This window comes from Triticum dicoccoides, chromosome 4A, assembly GCF_002162155.2.
Source record: "Triticum dicoccoides isolate Atlit2015 ecotype Zavitan chromosome 4A, WEW_v2.0, whole genome shotgun sequence".
NCBI lineage: Eukaryota > Viridiplantae > Streptophyta > Magnoliopsida > Poales > Poaceae > Triticum > Triticum dicoccoides.
This window is the reverse complement of record NC_041386.1, coordinates 149970757-149985409: the sequence shown is the minus strand read 5'-3', so window position 1 is coordinate 149985409 and position 14653 is coordinate 149970757. Positions and strand designations below refer to the sequence as shown.

The window sequence follows — 14653 nt, the reverse complement described above, 5'->3', positions numbered from 1 at the left end:
TCCAGGGCACGCGGCCACCATGTCCTGTCCATGTCCAACACATCACAGCCCGCACATGGCCAAGCACGTGTCGTCAAACGCTGGCGCGCTCGCGGCCGACGCCGGCGACTACATATACATATGCCTCTTCGAACTCCGCTGCAGCAGCCAAGCTGCTGGATCGATGCATGCACGTACGCACCACTGCTGAATCGATGCAGTCCGCCGAGACGCAAGTACCCATACAAATGAAAAGAACAAGACATACGTACAACGGTACAAGCTAGCTTCAAACCTACAGTACGTGTTGATTCATTCCGGCTGGATACGAAAGCAACGGGAGAAACTAGTGCATCGAGGACTGCTACGTCGTCACCAGCGACTACATGGCGATCTAGAACGGCTGGATAAGTACCAGCATCGCCATGGCCATGCTATTCCTCCTTCCATCTATATAGGTTCTAATACATTTTTTGAAGCTAATTTTGACCAACGTTAGAGCAATAATATATAACATGCAACTTACACAAAGCATACTTTCAATTTTGCATGTCGAAGGAGTTTCCAATAATATAATTTTTATAGTATACATCTCATGTGCTATTAATCTTGTCAATAGTCAAAGACTGTCTTTAAAAACACATTAGGCCCTATATAATGAAAGGAGGAAGTACTAATAAAGTAGCTATCGCTTCTGGTCGCCAGTTATTAAAATTATCTTTCAAGTTGATAAAAATTACCCACCAATACCACCATAAGTGCCAAAACGATTCGGTTTTTTCTTAAGTCCCCGGCAATAGAGTTTGGTTTTTCTACTGAATGCCCTTACACAACACAAGCAAACAAACCACCCTACTGGCTTAGACGTTTCTCTGCCATCCAGGAGACCTGGATCGTTCCCATTTTTGCAGCCTTTTTTCGCGAATTTCAGTTGGCGTAATATAGAGTTACCTTGCCAAGTGTCGCTTAATAGATGATCTAGACAGCACAATTACGGCCAAAATATTCTCTTTTTAACATATTTTTTTTGCAGATTCAAGTATTTTTTAAATATTCATATCTTTCAAATTCCAAGTCCAAATTTAGCATGCTATATATGGAAATCACCGAGAAAAATTTGCAGATTCTAAATATAATGTTATCTTGCATGTTAATTATTTTTAAAATTATTTTCATGTTGCACCCTTAATTAGTATTTTTCTTTATCTATTAAAGGCACAGACGTTTCTTACTCCCGTTTTTTGTATGTCGCTTATTACCAGTTTTCATCCGTCGTTTTGTTTGTCCATTTGCACATAAAATAAAAAAGAAAACAATTTTTTCACAATTTTAAAATATGTTTGCAAATAGTATAAAATGTTCGTGAATTCAAAAAATGTTCTTGATTTTAGAAAATGTTCAATTTTTTTTAAAAGTGTTCAAAATTTAAAACAAAATGTTCATGATTTCAAATATGTGCATGAGTTTTAAAAAATGTTCATGATTTCATGAACTTGAGAGTGATAGTGTATCTCGATGATGCAACAAAATATGGTCATGGCCATTGAAGATCATGAAAAAATCTCCTGTTGCAACGCACGGCCCCTTTTGCTACTATGAAATACAAATATATCTTCCGACAGATAGAGTAGGATAGTCTGGCGGTCAGCTCGGTTTGCTGCTCGAACCCTCGTCGGTGACTTTTATTTTCCTGAAACCTTCTAGCATTTCTTTCTCCAACACACTGACAAGAAAGGACCCATATATGTGTACACCGACATGGCAATAATTAATTTGGTCAAAGTCAACAATCCCGGATTCCCGGTGCCACGTCACCAAATCCCCTTCTAAAATGGAGTGAAGCTTCATTTAGAGCGGGATAGGAAAGAACATGGTACAAACTTCAGGGATTTAAACGTGAGGGTTTATTTTAAACGTGCTTTACAATTTCAAGGTTTAAATCAGACTTTGCTCCTTCCAGGGTCACTCACTGTGATGTGAGAGAATGGCAGGCCGCAAAATAGAGTACTGGTACTACTCCCTCCGGTCATTTTTACTTCGCGTATTAGATTTTTATCAAGTCAAATGTTGCAACGTTTAACCAAATTTATATTAAAAATACCAACATCCACAATATCAAATATATACACTACAAAACTATATTTTACAATGAATCTAACAACATTGATTTGGCATTGTAAATATTGATAATTTTTTCTATAAGTTTGATCAATGTAGGGATATTTTGACTTTAGACGAAATTTATATGCAGACTAAAAATGACAGGAGGGAGTACGTTTCATCCTGCGTTCCTGGCCGCGTCGCATCATCCATCCATCCTGCGTTCCTGGCCGCGTCGCATCATCCATCCATGGAGGTGGTGGAGATCACACATGAACCATCCATCTCATGACACGGATATGGGACATGCATGTTCATGCGCATATGCTCCTCCCTTCTCAAGTCTCTCATCTCCTATTGCTCATCAACCTAATTCTTCCGCTGATCCGGCCGAATAACAAATACCAAAGCTAGAACAGAAAAAAGAAAAGCACTACTAGTACTCTAGTAGTACTACGTGTTGGGGCATGGGGCGAAAGCAAGTCAACCAAGGCGGTTCCGTTCTCGGAGCCTAGAAGGCCGCGACGGTCGCTACACGGCTTTACGCACCCACGCAATCCGGCGCGCGCCACACCCGAACCCGATGCCTAGTTTATGGGCGCGCATGTACGTCCGGCTGCGCCTGCACGTGAAGCCCCAATGCACGGTTTGGGGATTCCAACAAAATATTTCCTGGGAATGCCGCTCGGATCCGCTCATTTACGCCAGCCAAAAAGCCGCTTTAGCTTCCATTGGACGCCGGGCTCGCCGATGGAACAGGTGGGAGTTGGGGTGGCGGCACGACGGGACGTTTTTACAGCGCCACCGCATTTATTTCGGTCTCAGTCCAAAGCATCTGCAGTTACTACCAGGAAATAGTACTACTCCTCACCATCCAGGTTCTTGGAGGTGACCTGACCACGTCGCCGTGAGGTTTCATGCTCGGAATAGTGTCGTATAGCCGGCATGCGCACACGCTTGCGTCTCATTTGCAACAATTTCTTTAGACGTGGTTCGAGTTTTGCAAGTGCCAAGTAGTGAGCTTGCAAGTGAATTTAGGCTAGACATAGTAGAAAGTATCATATAGTAGTATCATGCTTATGATATTACGTTTTTTTGTTTTTTTAGAAAAGAAGGTTGACATTCGGCCCCTGCATCAATCGATGCATGCAGCCATATTATTAAAAAATGTAACAAGGTCTTAGGTTCTAAGGAAGCTCATAAACCGAGCCAAGAGAAAAATAAATCTGTAAAGTGCCACGTCCGGCAATAAGCATAGATCATAGTGCATAATAGTACATAATACTATCTTTATAGTGCATAGTATCATATAAATGGTCTTATTTATTGCCATACATGACACATAGAGGCAGACAAGTGGGCTCATTCGGTTTGGAGGAAATCTAGACGTAGGGATTTGGAGTAGTATAGGAATTTGATAGGATGACACTTACCACCCTAAGGAATTGACTTGCCTCGTTCCTACGCGCAAAATGAGCTTTGAGTGGATGTGTAGTTTCCTCCAAAAGCATAGAAAATGAATAGTATTCCTACGAAATTCCTTTACATATTTCCTACAACCCGAATGCACATATAGGAAATTTTTCTCTGGAATCCTTGTTCCCATATTTTTTCTGTAAAATCCTTCAAACCGAATGAGGTCGTATCTTGGCATGTGCAACCGGAACGGTTGCACAGGGCCTCCAAATTTCAGGGGCCCAAAATCAGCAATTACTACTAATGATCAACTGATTAGGTACGTATTAAAAAATTGATTATGTACTAATGAATGCGCTTAGTGCTAAATGAAAAGGACTCACCCTCACCATCGGAAACCCCTTCAGGCCAACCTCACCCCCCTCTCCCTCTCTTGGTATTTGCGTTTCTCATTTTCACTGCACGTTGAGCGATCCAACTCATGCATTACCACATCATGGTCTCCAACCTTTCTCTCCACTAATTAGTTTCTTGTAGACAAGTATATATTTTTCTTTTTCTGATTTATTTCTTTTTTTGGTAACAAGTAAGTTATTTTTAAAAAATGTGAATTCTTTGAGAAAAAGTTGTATCATCACAATAGTTAATGCATAGTATTTTAATTGATATTTTTTACATATAGACCTAAACTTGATTTCGCATTGGGCCCCCGATTTGAAAGGTACGACCCTGCATATAGGAGTACTAGTAGCATAGTATTTATTATGACACTATGATATATAATTTTACTCTAATCCTCTCTCTTCTTTTTAATTGTCTGCCACATTAGCGTGTCTGCTAATGCCGAGTGCATGGTACTTCACTATTGTCGGCCTTACTGATGTTAGAAAGAGTCATGTACAAGGTATACGGTATTGTAAACCGTATACCGTAGAGAGGTAGGTAGATTGCGTGCGTTGTAATCTAGGTGGTTAGGTTGTTAGGGTTTATCCTTATCTCTTGTATAGTTTTTTTGAGGATCAATCCACAACCTAACTGCCGCATGATGTAATCTGCATTGCCTGTATAACACGTACGCGTCCCTTCTCAAAGGCATACGCTTCCACGCAATCTTTCATGGTATCAGAGCCTAGTTCCTCTACCGCATCCAAAACCTAGCAGCTCGCATCAAACCTAGTAGCCATGGCCAGCTCTAGCTCCACCGCCGCTCCATATGCCCTCATTCCCATCGCTGAAAAGCTCCACCGCGGCAACTACCTAGTGTGGCGTGCACAGGCCTTAGCTACCATCCGCGGAGCCCGACTGATCGACCACCTCAACCCCGATCACCCGTTCCCGGAGCCCAAGCTTGTCGACAAGGATGGCAAGCCCACCGATGTGCCGAATCCGAAACATCTCACCGCGTTGGCGCAAGACTCCCAGGTGCTCAGCTTCATCTTCAATTCAATCTCTGCTCCTGTGATGATCCACGACATGGACCGCGATCAGAGAGATGTTTCTCTCCCAGACGCAGGCCAACATCGTCAACACGCGGATCGCCCTCTCCACCACCAAAAAGGGCACCGCGACCATCGCCGAGTACATCGGGCGCATGAAAGCGCTAGGCGACGAGATGGCTTCAGCAGGGAAGCCGCTCGACGATGACGACATGGTCTCCTACATCCTCACCGGACTCGACTTCGACTACATCTCCTTTGTCTCGTCCATCTGCGCTACGAGGACTAAGCCCATCAAGGTAGCTGAACTTTATTCTCAGCTGATTCGTTTTGAAAAGCGTCTTGCCATGTTTGAAGGGGGAAATCAGTCCTCTCAATCCTCGGCCAATGCCGTGTCTCGTGGCCGTGGTGGTTTCGGTCGCGGAGGCGGGCGTGGAGGCCGTGGAAACGGAGGAGGCCGCGACAATGGAGGCCGTGGCAATGGAGGCGGTGGTCGCGGCAATGGAGGCCGTGGCAACGGCAATGGAGGAGGCAACGATCTCCCTGAGGTTGTTTGCCAGATTTGCAAGAAGCCAAACCACACCGCCGTCGAGTGCTACCGCCGCTTCGACATCTCTTTCACCAAGAACGAGAAAAGTGCAGGCTCGGCCACCACCTCGTCCTATGGAGTGGACACAAACTGGTACCTGGACACGGGGGCCACGGACCACATCACCAGCGAGCTCGACAAGTTGACCGTCCGCAACAAGTACAACGGCAACGAGCAAGTCCATACTGCAAACGGGGAAGGTATGGAAATTTGTCATATTGGTCAATCCACTGTTCAAACCCCCACTCGTGATCTTCATCTCAAAAATATATTGCATGTACCCGATGCCACCAAAAATCTTATCTCAGCTCATCGTTTATCCACTGACAACAATACCTTTCTTGAAATTCACCCACGTTTATTTTTTGTTAAGGAACAGGGAACGAGGATAACCCTTCTCCAAGGCAGGTGTAAACGTGGTCTTTACCCCCTATCATCGGCTCCGGTGACCTCCAGCAAACAGGCGTTTGGTGTCAATAAAGTGTCCACGGACAGGTGGCACAGTCGGCTAGGGCATCCTTCTTCAACCATAGTTTGTCATGTCCTTAGCCACAACAACATTCCTTTTTCAAGTAGTGAGTTGAATAAAGAAGGTGTTTGTGACACTTGTCAATTAGGCAAGAGCCACCAACTGCCGTATCCTAGTTCGATCAGTGTATCTAAAGCTCCTTTAGAGCAAATTTTCTCCGATGTATGGGGGCCTGCCCGTGATTCTATCAATAGGAAAAACTATTATGTGTCCTTTATTGATGATTATAGCAAATTCACATGGATCTATCTTCTCAAGCATAAGTCTGAGGTCTTCAAAATCTTTCATGAATTTCAAGCATTAGTTGAAAGGTTGGTCAATAGGAAAATTATCACCATGCAAACTGACTGGGGTGGCGAATATGAACGTTTAAATTCCTTCTTTCGCCAACTAGGAATCACCCACCATGTCTCCTGTCCTCATGCTCATCAGCAGAACGGATCAGCTGAAAGAAAACATCGTCACATTGTCGACGTGGGTCTTTCTCTCTTGGCTCATGCCTCCATGCCTTTAAAATTTTGGGATGAGGCTTTTCTCTCTACCACATATCTCATAAATCGCACCCCTAGTAAAGTGATCAACTATGAAACCCCCCCTGGGTCGTCTGTTTCATGAACAACCAAACTATCATTCCCTTCGAGTTTTTGGATGTGCCTATTGGCCAAACCTCCGTCCCTATAATTCCAAAAAATTAGAATTTCGATCCAAACAATGTGTTTTTCTCGGATACAGCAATCTTCACAAAGGTTTTAAATGCCTTGATGTTGCTGTTGGCCGAGTCTACATATCTAGGGATGTCATCTTCGATGAGACGGTTTTTCCTTTCAAAGCTTTAAACCCTAATGTAGGCACTCCCCTTCGATCTGAGATCTTATTGCTACCTGAAACTACCATGTCTGAGCCTATTGATCATGGGGGTGAACGAGTGGTTGATCAACATGCAAATTTTCTTGCTAATTCTGGTGAAAATCCAGCCCCTATGCATCATTTTATGCAGGCGGTACAAGACAAAAATGACGAAGAGCACGGTGGAGATTCAGGTGCTGCTGCCGCTGATTCCGAGGATGACAGCGCAGGTGCAGACGGCAGCCCAGGGGAATCCGCCTCGGATCGCACCCCTCCCAGGGGGCGCGTGTCCGCGTCGGGTGCTGCCTCCCCAGGTGGGCCAGGAGGGCGCGTGGGCGTGTCGGGCGTTGGCTCCCCAGGTGGGCCAACTTCTGAGCCGACCGGTCCCTCGCGTCGGGCGCTGCCTCACGATGACCGCCAGGTGGACCAACCTGGTGTGGGCGCGTCGGCCAATGCCGATGTGACAAGGCGGGATGTCGGATCCCCTGGCACTAACGACGGGATCGACATGGGATCTCGTGCAACTGATGGCAGGATCGACGTGGGATCCCACGCGGCTGTGATTCCCTCGGCCAGATCTTCTGCGGCGCAGCCTCATGCAGCTCCTGATATGTCGCCTCGCATGACAAGATCACATCACGGTATTGTAAAAACACAAATTCGTACAGATGATACGGTCAGGTATGACAAGCTCAAACCTCGGTTTGGAGGCTTAACAACTACTGGTGAGCCAAGTAGTTTGCATGAAGCTCTAAGTGACACAAATGGAAAATGGCTATGAATGATGAGTATGGTGCTCTTATTAAAAATAAGACGTGGCATCTAGTTCCACCAACACGAAACAAGAATATCATTGATTGTAAATGGGTTTATAGAATTAAAAGGAAAGCAGATGGTCAAGTTGATAGGTATAAGGCAAGATTAGTAGCCAAAGGTTTTAAACAGAGATATGGTATAGATTATGAAGATACCTTTAGTCCTGTTGTAAAGGCAGCTACTATCAGACTTGTTCTCTCTGTTGCAGTATCAAGGAATTGGAGCCTAAGGCAATTGGATGTTCAGAATGCGTTTCTTCATGGCGTTCTAGAGGAAGAAGTCTATATGAGACATCCACCTGGTTATGAGGTAACAGGAAAGGAGAATTATCTATGCAAACTTGATAAAGCTCTGTATGGACTAAAACAAGCACCTAGGGCTTGGTACTCCAAGTTAAGTGAAAAACTTCAAATACTTGGTTTCAAATCATCCAAGGGCAATACTTCTTTGTTCTTCTACAGAAAGGGAAATATCACTATTTTTATGTTGGTTTATGTTGATGATATTATTGTTGCTAGCTCATCACAAGATGCAAATGTAGCATTGCTAGAAGATCTTAAGAAGGATTTTGCCTTGAAAGATTTAAACCCTAATGCAGTCACTCCCCTTCGATCTGAGATCTTATTGCTACCTGAAACTACCCTGTCTGAGCCTATTGATCATGTGGAAGCGTATCCCTTTGAGCAGGGACGCGTACGTGTTATATAGGCAATTCAGATTACATCATGCGGCAGTTAGGTTGTGGATTGATCCTCAAGAAAACTATACAAGAGATAAGGATAAACCCTAACAACCTAACCACCTAGATTACAACGCACGCAATCTACCTACCTCTCTACGGTATACGGTTTACAATACCGTATACCTTGTACATGACTCTTTCTAACACGCCCCCTCAATCACAGCTTCCCCAAGTTGAGATTGCCCTTGAAGTCTTCTAACTTCTTCCATGACAAAGCTTTGGTAAACTCATCTGCAACTTGATCACCTGTGGGAATAAAACGGATATCTAGTAGTTTGTTAGCTACTCTCTCTCGAACAAAATGATAGTCCACTTCTATGTGTTTTGTCCTTGCATGAAACACTGGATTTGCTGACAGATATGTGGCACTAATATTATCACACCAGAGACGTGCAACTGGTGAGTGCATAACTCCAAGTTCACGTAGCAAAGTTTGAACCCAAATAATCTGTTTACCAAAGCTTTGTCATGGAAGAAGTTAGAAGACTTCAAGGGCAATCTCAACTTGGTGAAGCTGTGATTGAGGAGGCGTGTTAGAAAGAGTCATGTACAAGGTATACGGTATTGTAAACCGTATACTGTAGAGAGGTAGGTAGATTGCGTGCGTTGTAATCTAGGTGGTTAGGTTGTTAGGGTTTATCCTTATCTCTTGTATAGTTTTCTTGAGGATCAATCCACAACCTAACTGCCGCATGATGTAATCTGCATTGCCTATATAACACGTACGCGTCCCTGCTCAAAGGCATACGCTTCCACGCAATCTTTCAACTGAAACAATTCTTTTGCCATGCCCATATTGAAGCTATTCTGAAAATATGTACTTCTCCAAGGCTGCGAGTGGGCTTCATTGTGTGGCCTCTGGAGAAGTTGGGCTTTTTTCCATTCAAGAGTGCATACTACCTGGCCATGCCCGAGCATTCAGACCGATTCTCTCCTGGAGCTAACATCTCACGCTTATGTGAAGATTGTCCTATCTGGAACTTAATTTGGAGAGCGTCGATTCCTCCTAAAATGAAAGTATTCGCCTGGAAAGTGATCTTTCGCACACCAGCGACGAACTCCGAGAAGAACTGACATCATATTAGCACACACGCTACGTGTGCGGTGTGTGGGCGGGAAGATGATCATCATTCCATGCACTTCTGGTCTGCTCCAATGTCGCTGCACTTTGTGACGTGATGCAAGATCAATGCCCCTACCAAATAAGATAACGTGTGTCTCATTCATCTACTTGTCGATTAGTTGGATCACATTCGTGACATGATCATCATGGTGCTATGCTGGGTTTGGCACCTCCGTAACGAGCTAGTGCACACCAAATCAATTCCACCGTTGGAGGTATCGTGTGCTTACCTAAGCAGCTACCTTAGCTCTCTTCTCCAAACTGCTCGAATGGGGTCGATGGCCTTAGAATAGACTACAAAGAAAGTTACCTTGAAGCCATCACTAGAACCATCATGGAATTATCACGGCAGATGTTCTAGTGTGAGGACTTAGTCGTGGAGCCATCGCACTAGGTTAGCTTAAAGGGGTTAAACGGGACAAAGGACACATGAATTTATACTGGTTCGGCCCCTTGTAGTGAAGGTAAAGGCCTACTCCAGTTGAGGTGGTATTGCTTAAGTCTCGATTACCAGGGAGCGAATACACTTGACCTAGCTTTCGATCTCTTCTCTCTTCCCTAAGTCGCCGCTGGGTCGTCCTTTTATATACACAGGTTGACGCCCAGCGGTTTATAGAGTCCCGGTCGGCTCATAAACAACGTGTCCGACTCGGTGACTAACTGCACATGCCTTATACTAAAAGTTACATACATATGACAGTTTACAATTGTTTGGGCCTTAAGTCGCCTTCGGGCTCCGGGTTTTGTCATTTGCATAATAGACTACCGCCTTAAGCGTCTTTATGGGCCTTGTCTTGATAAACCGCCAAGGACTTAACCCGGCCCCTCATGGGCGGGTTAATCCAGTAGTCATATCCCCAACATTAGGCCCCAGGTTGATTTGAACTTGTTCATATCAATCTTCAACACTTAGAAAATATTCCTTCTCCATTACTTTTGCAAAATCTTGTAACTTGCCGTGATGCCATCTTCTAGGTTCTTGATAAACCGTCGTGATGTCATCTATCATTAATATTTGCACAAGGCCCAACCTTAAATAAATCTTCTCTTTAGTGAATATCCGAAAAACGCGCCATCGGTGCCTGTCATATCCATTTTTGGGCCTCCTCGATCCCCGCGCATGTCACTTATCTGTTTGCCTTATAAATAGGGCTGGGGGTCCCTTTCACTTCTCCCCCGTGCCTCTTCGTCTCTGTCTTCCACCTCGCGACGCGCTAGCTTTCAGGCTCTGCCGCCGCCGTTGACCTTCGCCTCTGCTGCAACATTGGCCGCTGCATCAACCTATTCGGATCAGATTTCTTCCGCGCATCTTCGCTGTTCAACAACCCTGGTTAGTTCTCCTTCTTCCTCTCCCATAGATCCGCTAGGGTTTCAATGGAGTTCATCAAAGTTCGTCCTTGTTCTTGGTTGTAGCATTCATTTTTGATCCAAACTCGATACTCCTCCTACACCGCGGTAGTCATAGCAATCCCTTTTACTGTTTAGAATATTTCCTCCGTATTAGAAAACGAATCTGGACCATGAACTGCTCAAACACTGATATTTTAGGTCTGAATATTTTTGTATTAACTGGAATGCGGTAGATCCGAAATCATAGCATCAATCTGCGAAACATGTTTTTCTCAGCACTTAGATTTTTCATCCCTAGATCTATCCTTTCAACATTTGTATGGGCGGCTTAACTCAGAAATAGTAACCCGCCAAGTATCATTAGTCCCCTTTTAAGCCGTCAATAGTTCCTTGTAACTCTGTAATGTCGATCTCCGGCTTAACACCTATGCATGCTTCTTTATTGTTTCCATGTTAACCATAAACCGGCTTAATCATGTAATACTGAACCGGCAAAACCTTTCTTTTCAGATCATTGATAAGATGGCTAAGACATACACGTCTTGCAATTGGGTCAAATCCCGGGTTACCGAGGAAGATTTGAACAATTTTGTTGCCACTGGCGCCTTAGCTAAGAAAGAAATCGTCCATTGGAGAGTTCCTGCTGGGGAAGTTCCTCCTCAACCCAAAGATGGAGAAATAATTGTTTTGGCTGATCACTTGGGTCGAGGATTCAGTCCACCCAGCTGAAATTTTTTCGTGATGTGTTGCATTTCCTTCAACTTCACCCTCAAGACATCGGACCCAACTCCGTGTCCAACATCTGCAACTTCCAAGTATTTTGCAAAGCTTATCTTCAAGAGGAGCCTACAGTTGACTTATTTAGGGAATTCTATTACTTGAACCGTCAAACAGAATTCGTCGATGGGCCGTGTCAAGAACTTGGTGGAGTCTCCATTCAAAAGAGGAAGGACGTCAGCTTTCCCCATGCTAAACTGCATAGTCACCCCAAAGACTGGAACCAAACTTGGTTTTATTGTCAAGATACATCTCTGGATGGTGAAAACCTTCTGCCGGGTTACCGCGAACACTGACTTAGCAACACTCATCCACTCCCCCAACGGCTCAACTCGAGGGAAAGGGCCAAATACTCACCAGCCTTTTCAAAGCTCAGAGCCTTTATGGCCAACGGATTAACTGGCGTCGACTTTTCCCGGTGCTGGATATCTTGGAGTATTTTGCCATTAAGATGTCGACCTGGCTTAATGTGTGAATATACTGGTGATGTAAACCATCCTCAACGCCATTGTAAAATTCAGCTGTCTGATGTAGAAGTCACTGAAGCCACGAAGAAGCTGCTGAATGAATCTATGAAAGAGTGCAGCAAAACCGGACTTAGTCCGTTCTGTTCCTTCAACCGGCCGCCAGCTGTAAGAATTTCCCCTCTTATGCTTAATCCATATTTTTTGATATCTACTTGTGATCTGCTCAATCTTCACAGGCTGATGATCCATTTTGGAAGAGGAGAACACAGGATAAACTGACCAAGCCGACTCATGTGAAAACCAAGGCTCACAAGAAGCCCACCAAGAAGAAAACTACCGAGTCCGCCGACTTAAACATTGATAATGATGATGATGATGATCATGAGTCAGAGGTAGAATTTGATTCTCTTGGCTCCTTTTTATACATCTCATTGACAATGATTGTTGCCAGGATGACACAGAAGCTAGCCGTGCAGGCGACGCAGAGGTAATTATTCTTTCTTCCAGCTCAGAACCTCTGCCAACACAAAAAACCCGACAAGCAAGCCGGAAAGTAAGCTTTTCTCACCCTCTAGCTCACTTGGATCCAAACTTTCTTTTGAAGAAACAACAACATGAAGCTCGCCGCATGACCCAGCTTAGCGGCAATGTGATTACTTCTGCCGGCTTACCAAACACTCCGCTTCACAAATGCCGTCCAGAGGTCTTACATATTTCTGACATACTTTACCCCGAGGCGGGTTATTTTCAACAACCTCTTGACCCGTCTAATTCAAACTATCAGGGGACTTCTCATTCCTCCTCTAGCGAGTCAACATGAACACAAATTCCAGCTTTCAAGACCGTACCTGGGTAAGATCATTTTCAATTAATCCGACCTTATGCTTGATCATCACCTTGACTTCATTTTACTTCTTATTTTTCAGGGGGCAAGTTAAGCCCAACAAGAAGGCCAGGCTAGCTAAGTCGGCTGATGATATTAATATGTCTGAACCGGAGAAGCAGCCAGAGTCTCCTCATCCTCAACAAACTGCAGAAGCCACAATATATAACTCTCCTCTGGAAGATCATGAAGCTTCCATGGACCATGTGGATGTTGAACCGACTACCTCTAAGCCGCCAAGCCCAACCAAACCTTCCGAGGAGAAGATTGATTATGTTGTTGTCACCGGTGTTGGATTCACAGCTCCGGGTCAACCTAACGTCTTATCCAAGCACAACGCTAAGGAGGAAATTGCTGCTGAAGATAAAGGCAAGTGGAAAACAGACTTGGAGAGCTATACTCATTTTAGCGCCCAAGATCTCCATTCTGGCTTTTTAAATCGCCTGTACACAAGCCATGACTTTGAAGCCGGCTTAGTAAATTTAATGAAGGAGCGCTATGAGGTAAACACTACAATCCCTTGTTACATGAATATCCTTCCCCTTAGCCGCCAAGTTTATTGACCATGATAGAATAACATGTGCTGTAAACTTCAATAATTGCATATATCAACTCCTTGTAGCCCTCAAGGGCGGGCTTAATAAATATATTGAGTCGGAACTTCTTAACCCAGCAAGAATTAACATTGCGTCCGTAGCCCCCAAGGGTCGGCTTAACAAAATATGTTACGTCGAGAATAAGCATCTTCCAGAAATCCAGCAAGAGTTAACATTGTGTCCGTAGCCCCCAAGGGTCGGCTTAACAAAATATGTTAAGTCAAGACTAATCATCTTCCAGAAATCCAGCAGGAGTTAACATTGCGTCTGTAGCCCCCAAGGGCTGGCTTAACAAAATATGTTAAGTCGAGACTAATCATCTTCCAGAAATCCATGATTCCAGTCATAGCCTTCGAAAACCGAATCATCCTCCTTTATCTGGGGTCAGCAAATAAAGTCATGTTTAAAGAGCAATATGCATTAGCCCCCAAGTGCCAAGTATAATACTTGTAGTGTGCTTGGGACTTCAGAATGTTTGCAGAAGCAATAGACATTAGCCCCCAAGTGTCAAGTATAATACTTGTATTGTACTTGGGACTTCAAATAAATTCATTGCCATCTTATTTACTGTTTACCTTTGCAGTCTGAGCTTAACAGTAAAGAATCCCAAGTCGCCGACCTCCAAGAAAATATCAAGTCGCAACAAGCAGAAACATCCAAGGCCAAGGATGAACTGACTAGTGCCTTAGCAACTATGGAAAAAAATGAAGGAAAGCTTCAAGGCGGAACAAACAGGTTGGGAGACAGAAAGGGCAGCTCTGCTGAAAAGGGCTGAAGATGCTAAAGCGGCCCTTGAGCCGGTATCTTCAGAGCTTGCCGGCTTACAACAGCAAATAAATGCCATGACTGCTGCTGTATTTGGTAAATTAATTTCCTCTTACTCTTTGAACATTTCTTTATCCATCATGCTCCTGGCTTACAAACATCCTTAATACCGCAGGATCCCGGGTTAACCATCTGGGCTCAGATATGCGGAAGAAGCTGAAAGCTGCTTATACACTCAT

The 14653-nt window shown here is 44.2% G+C and overlaps 1 pseudogene; it reads left to right on the top strand.

The window, feature by feature from the left end:
* The first annotated feature begins 5125 nt into the window (after positions 1 to 5125).
* LOC119290313 lies at positions 5126 to 5267 on the top strand (annotated as a pseudogene).
* Positions 5268 to 14653: the final 9386 nt, after the last annotated feature.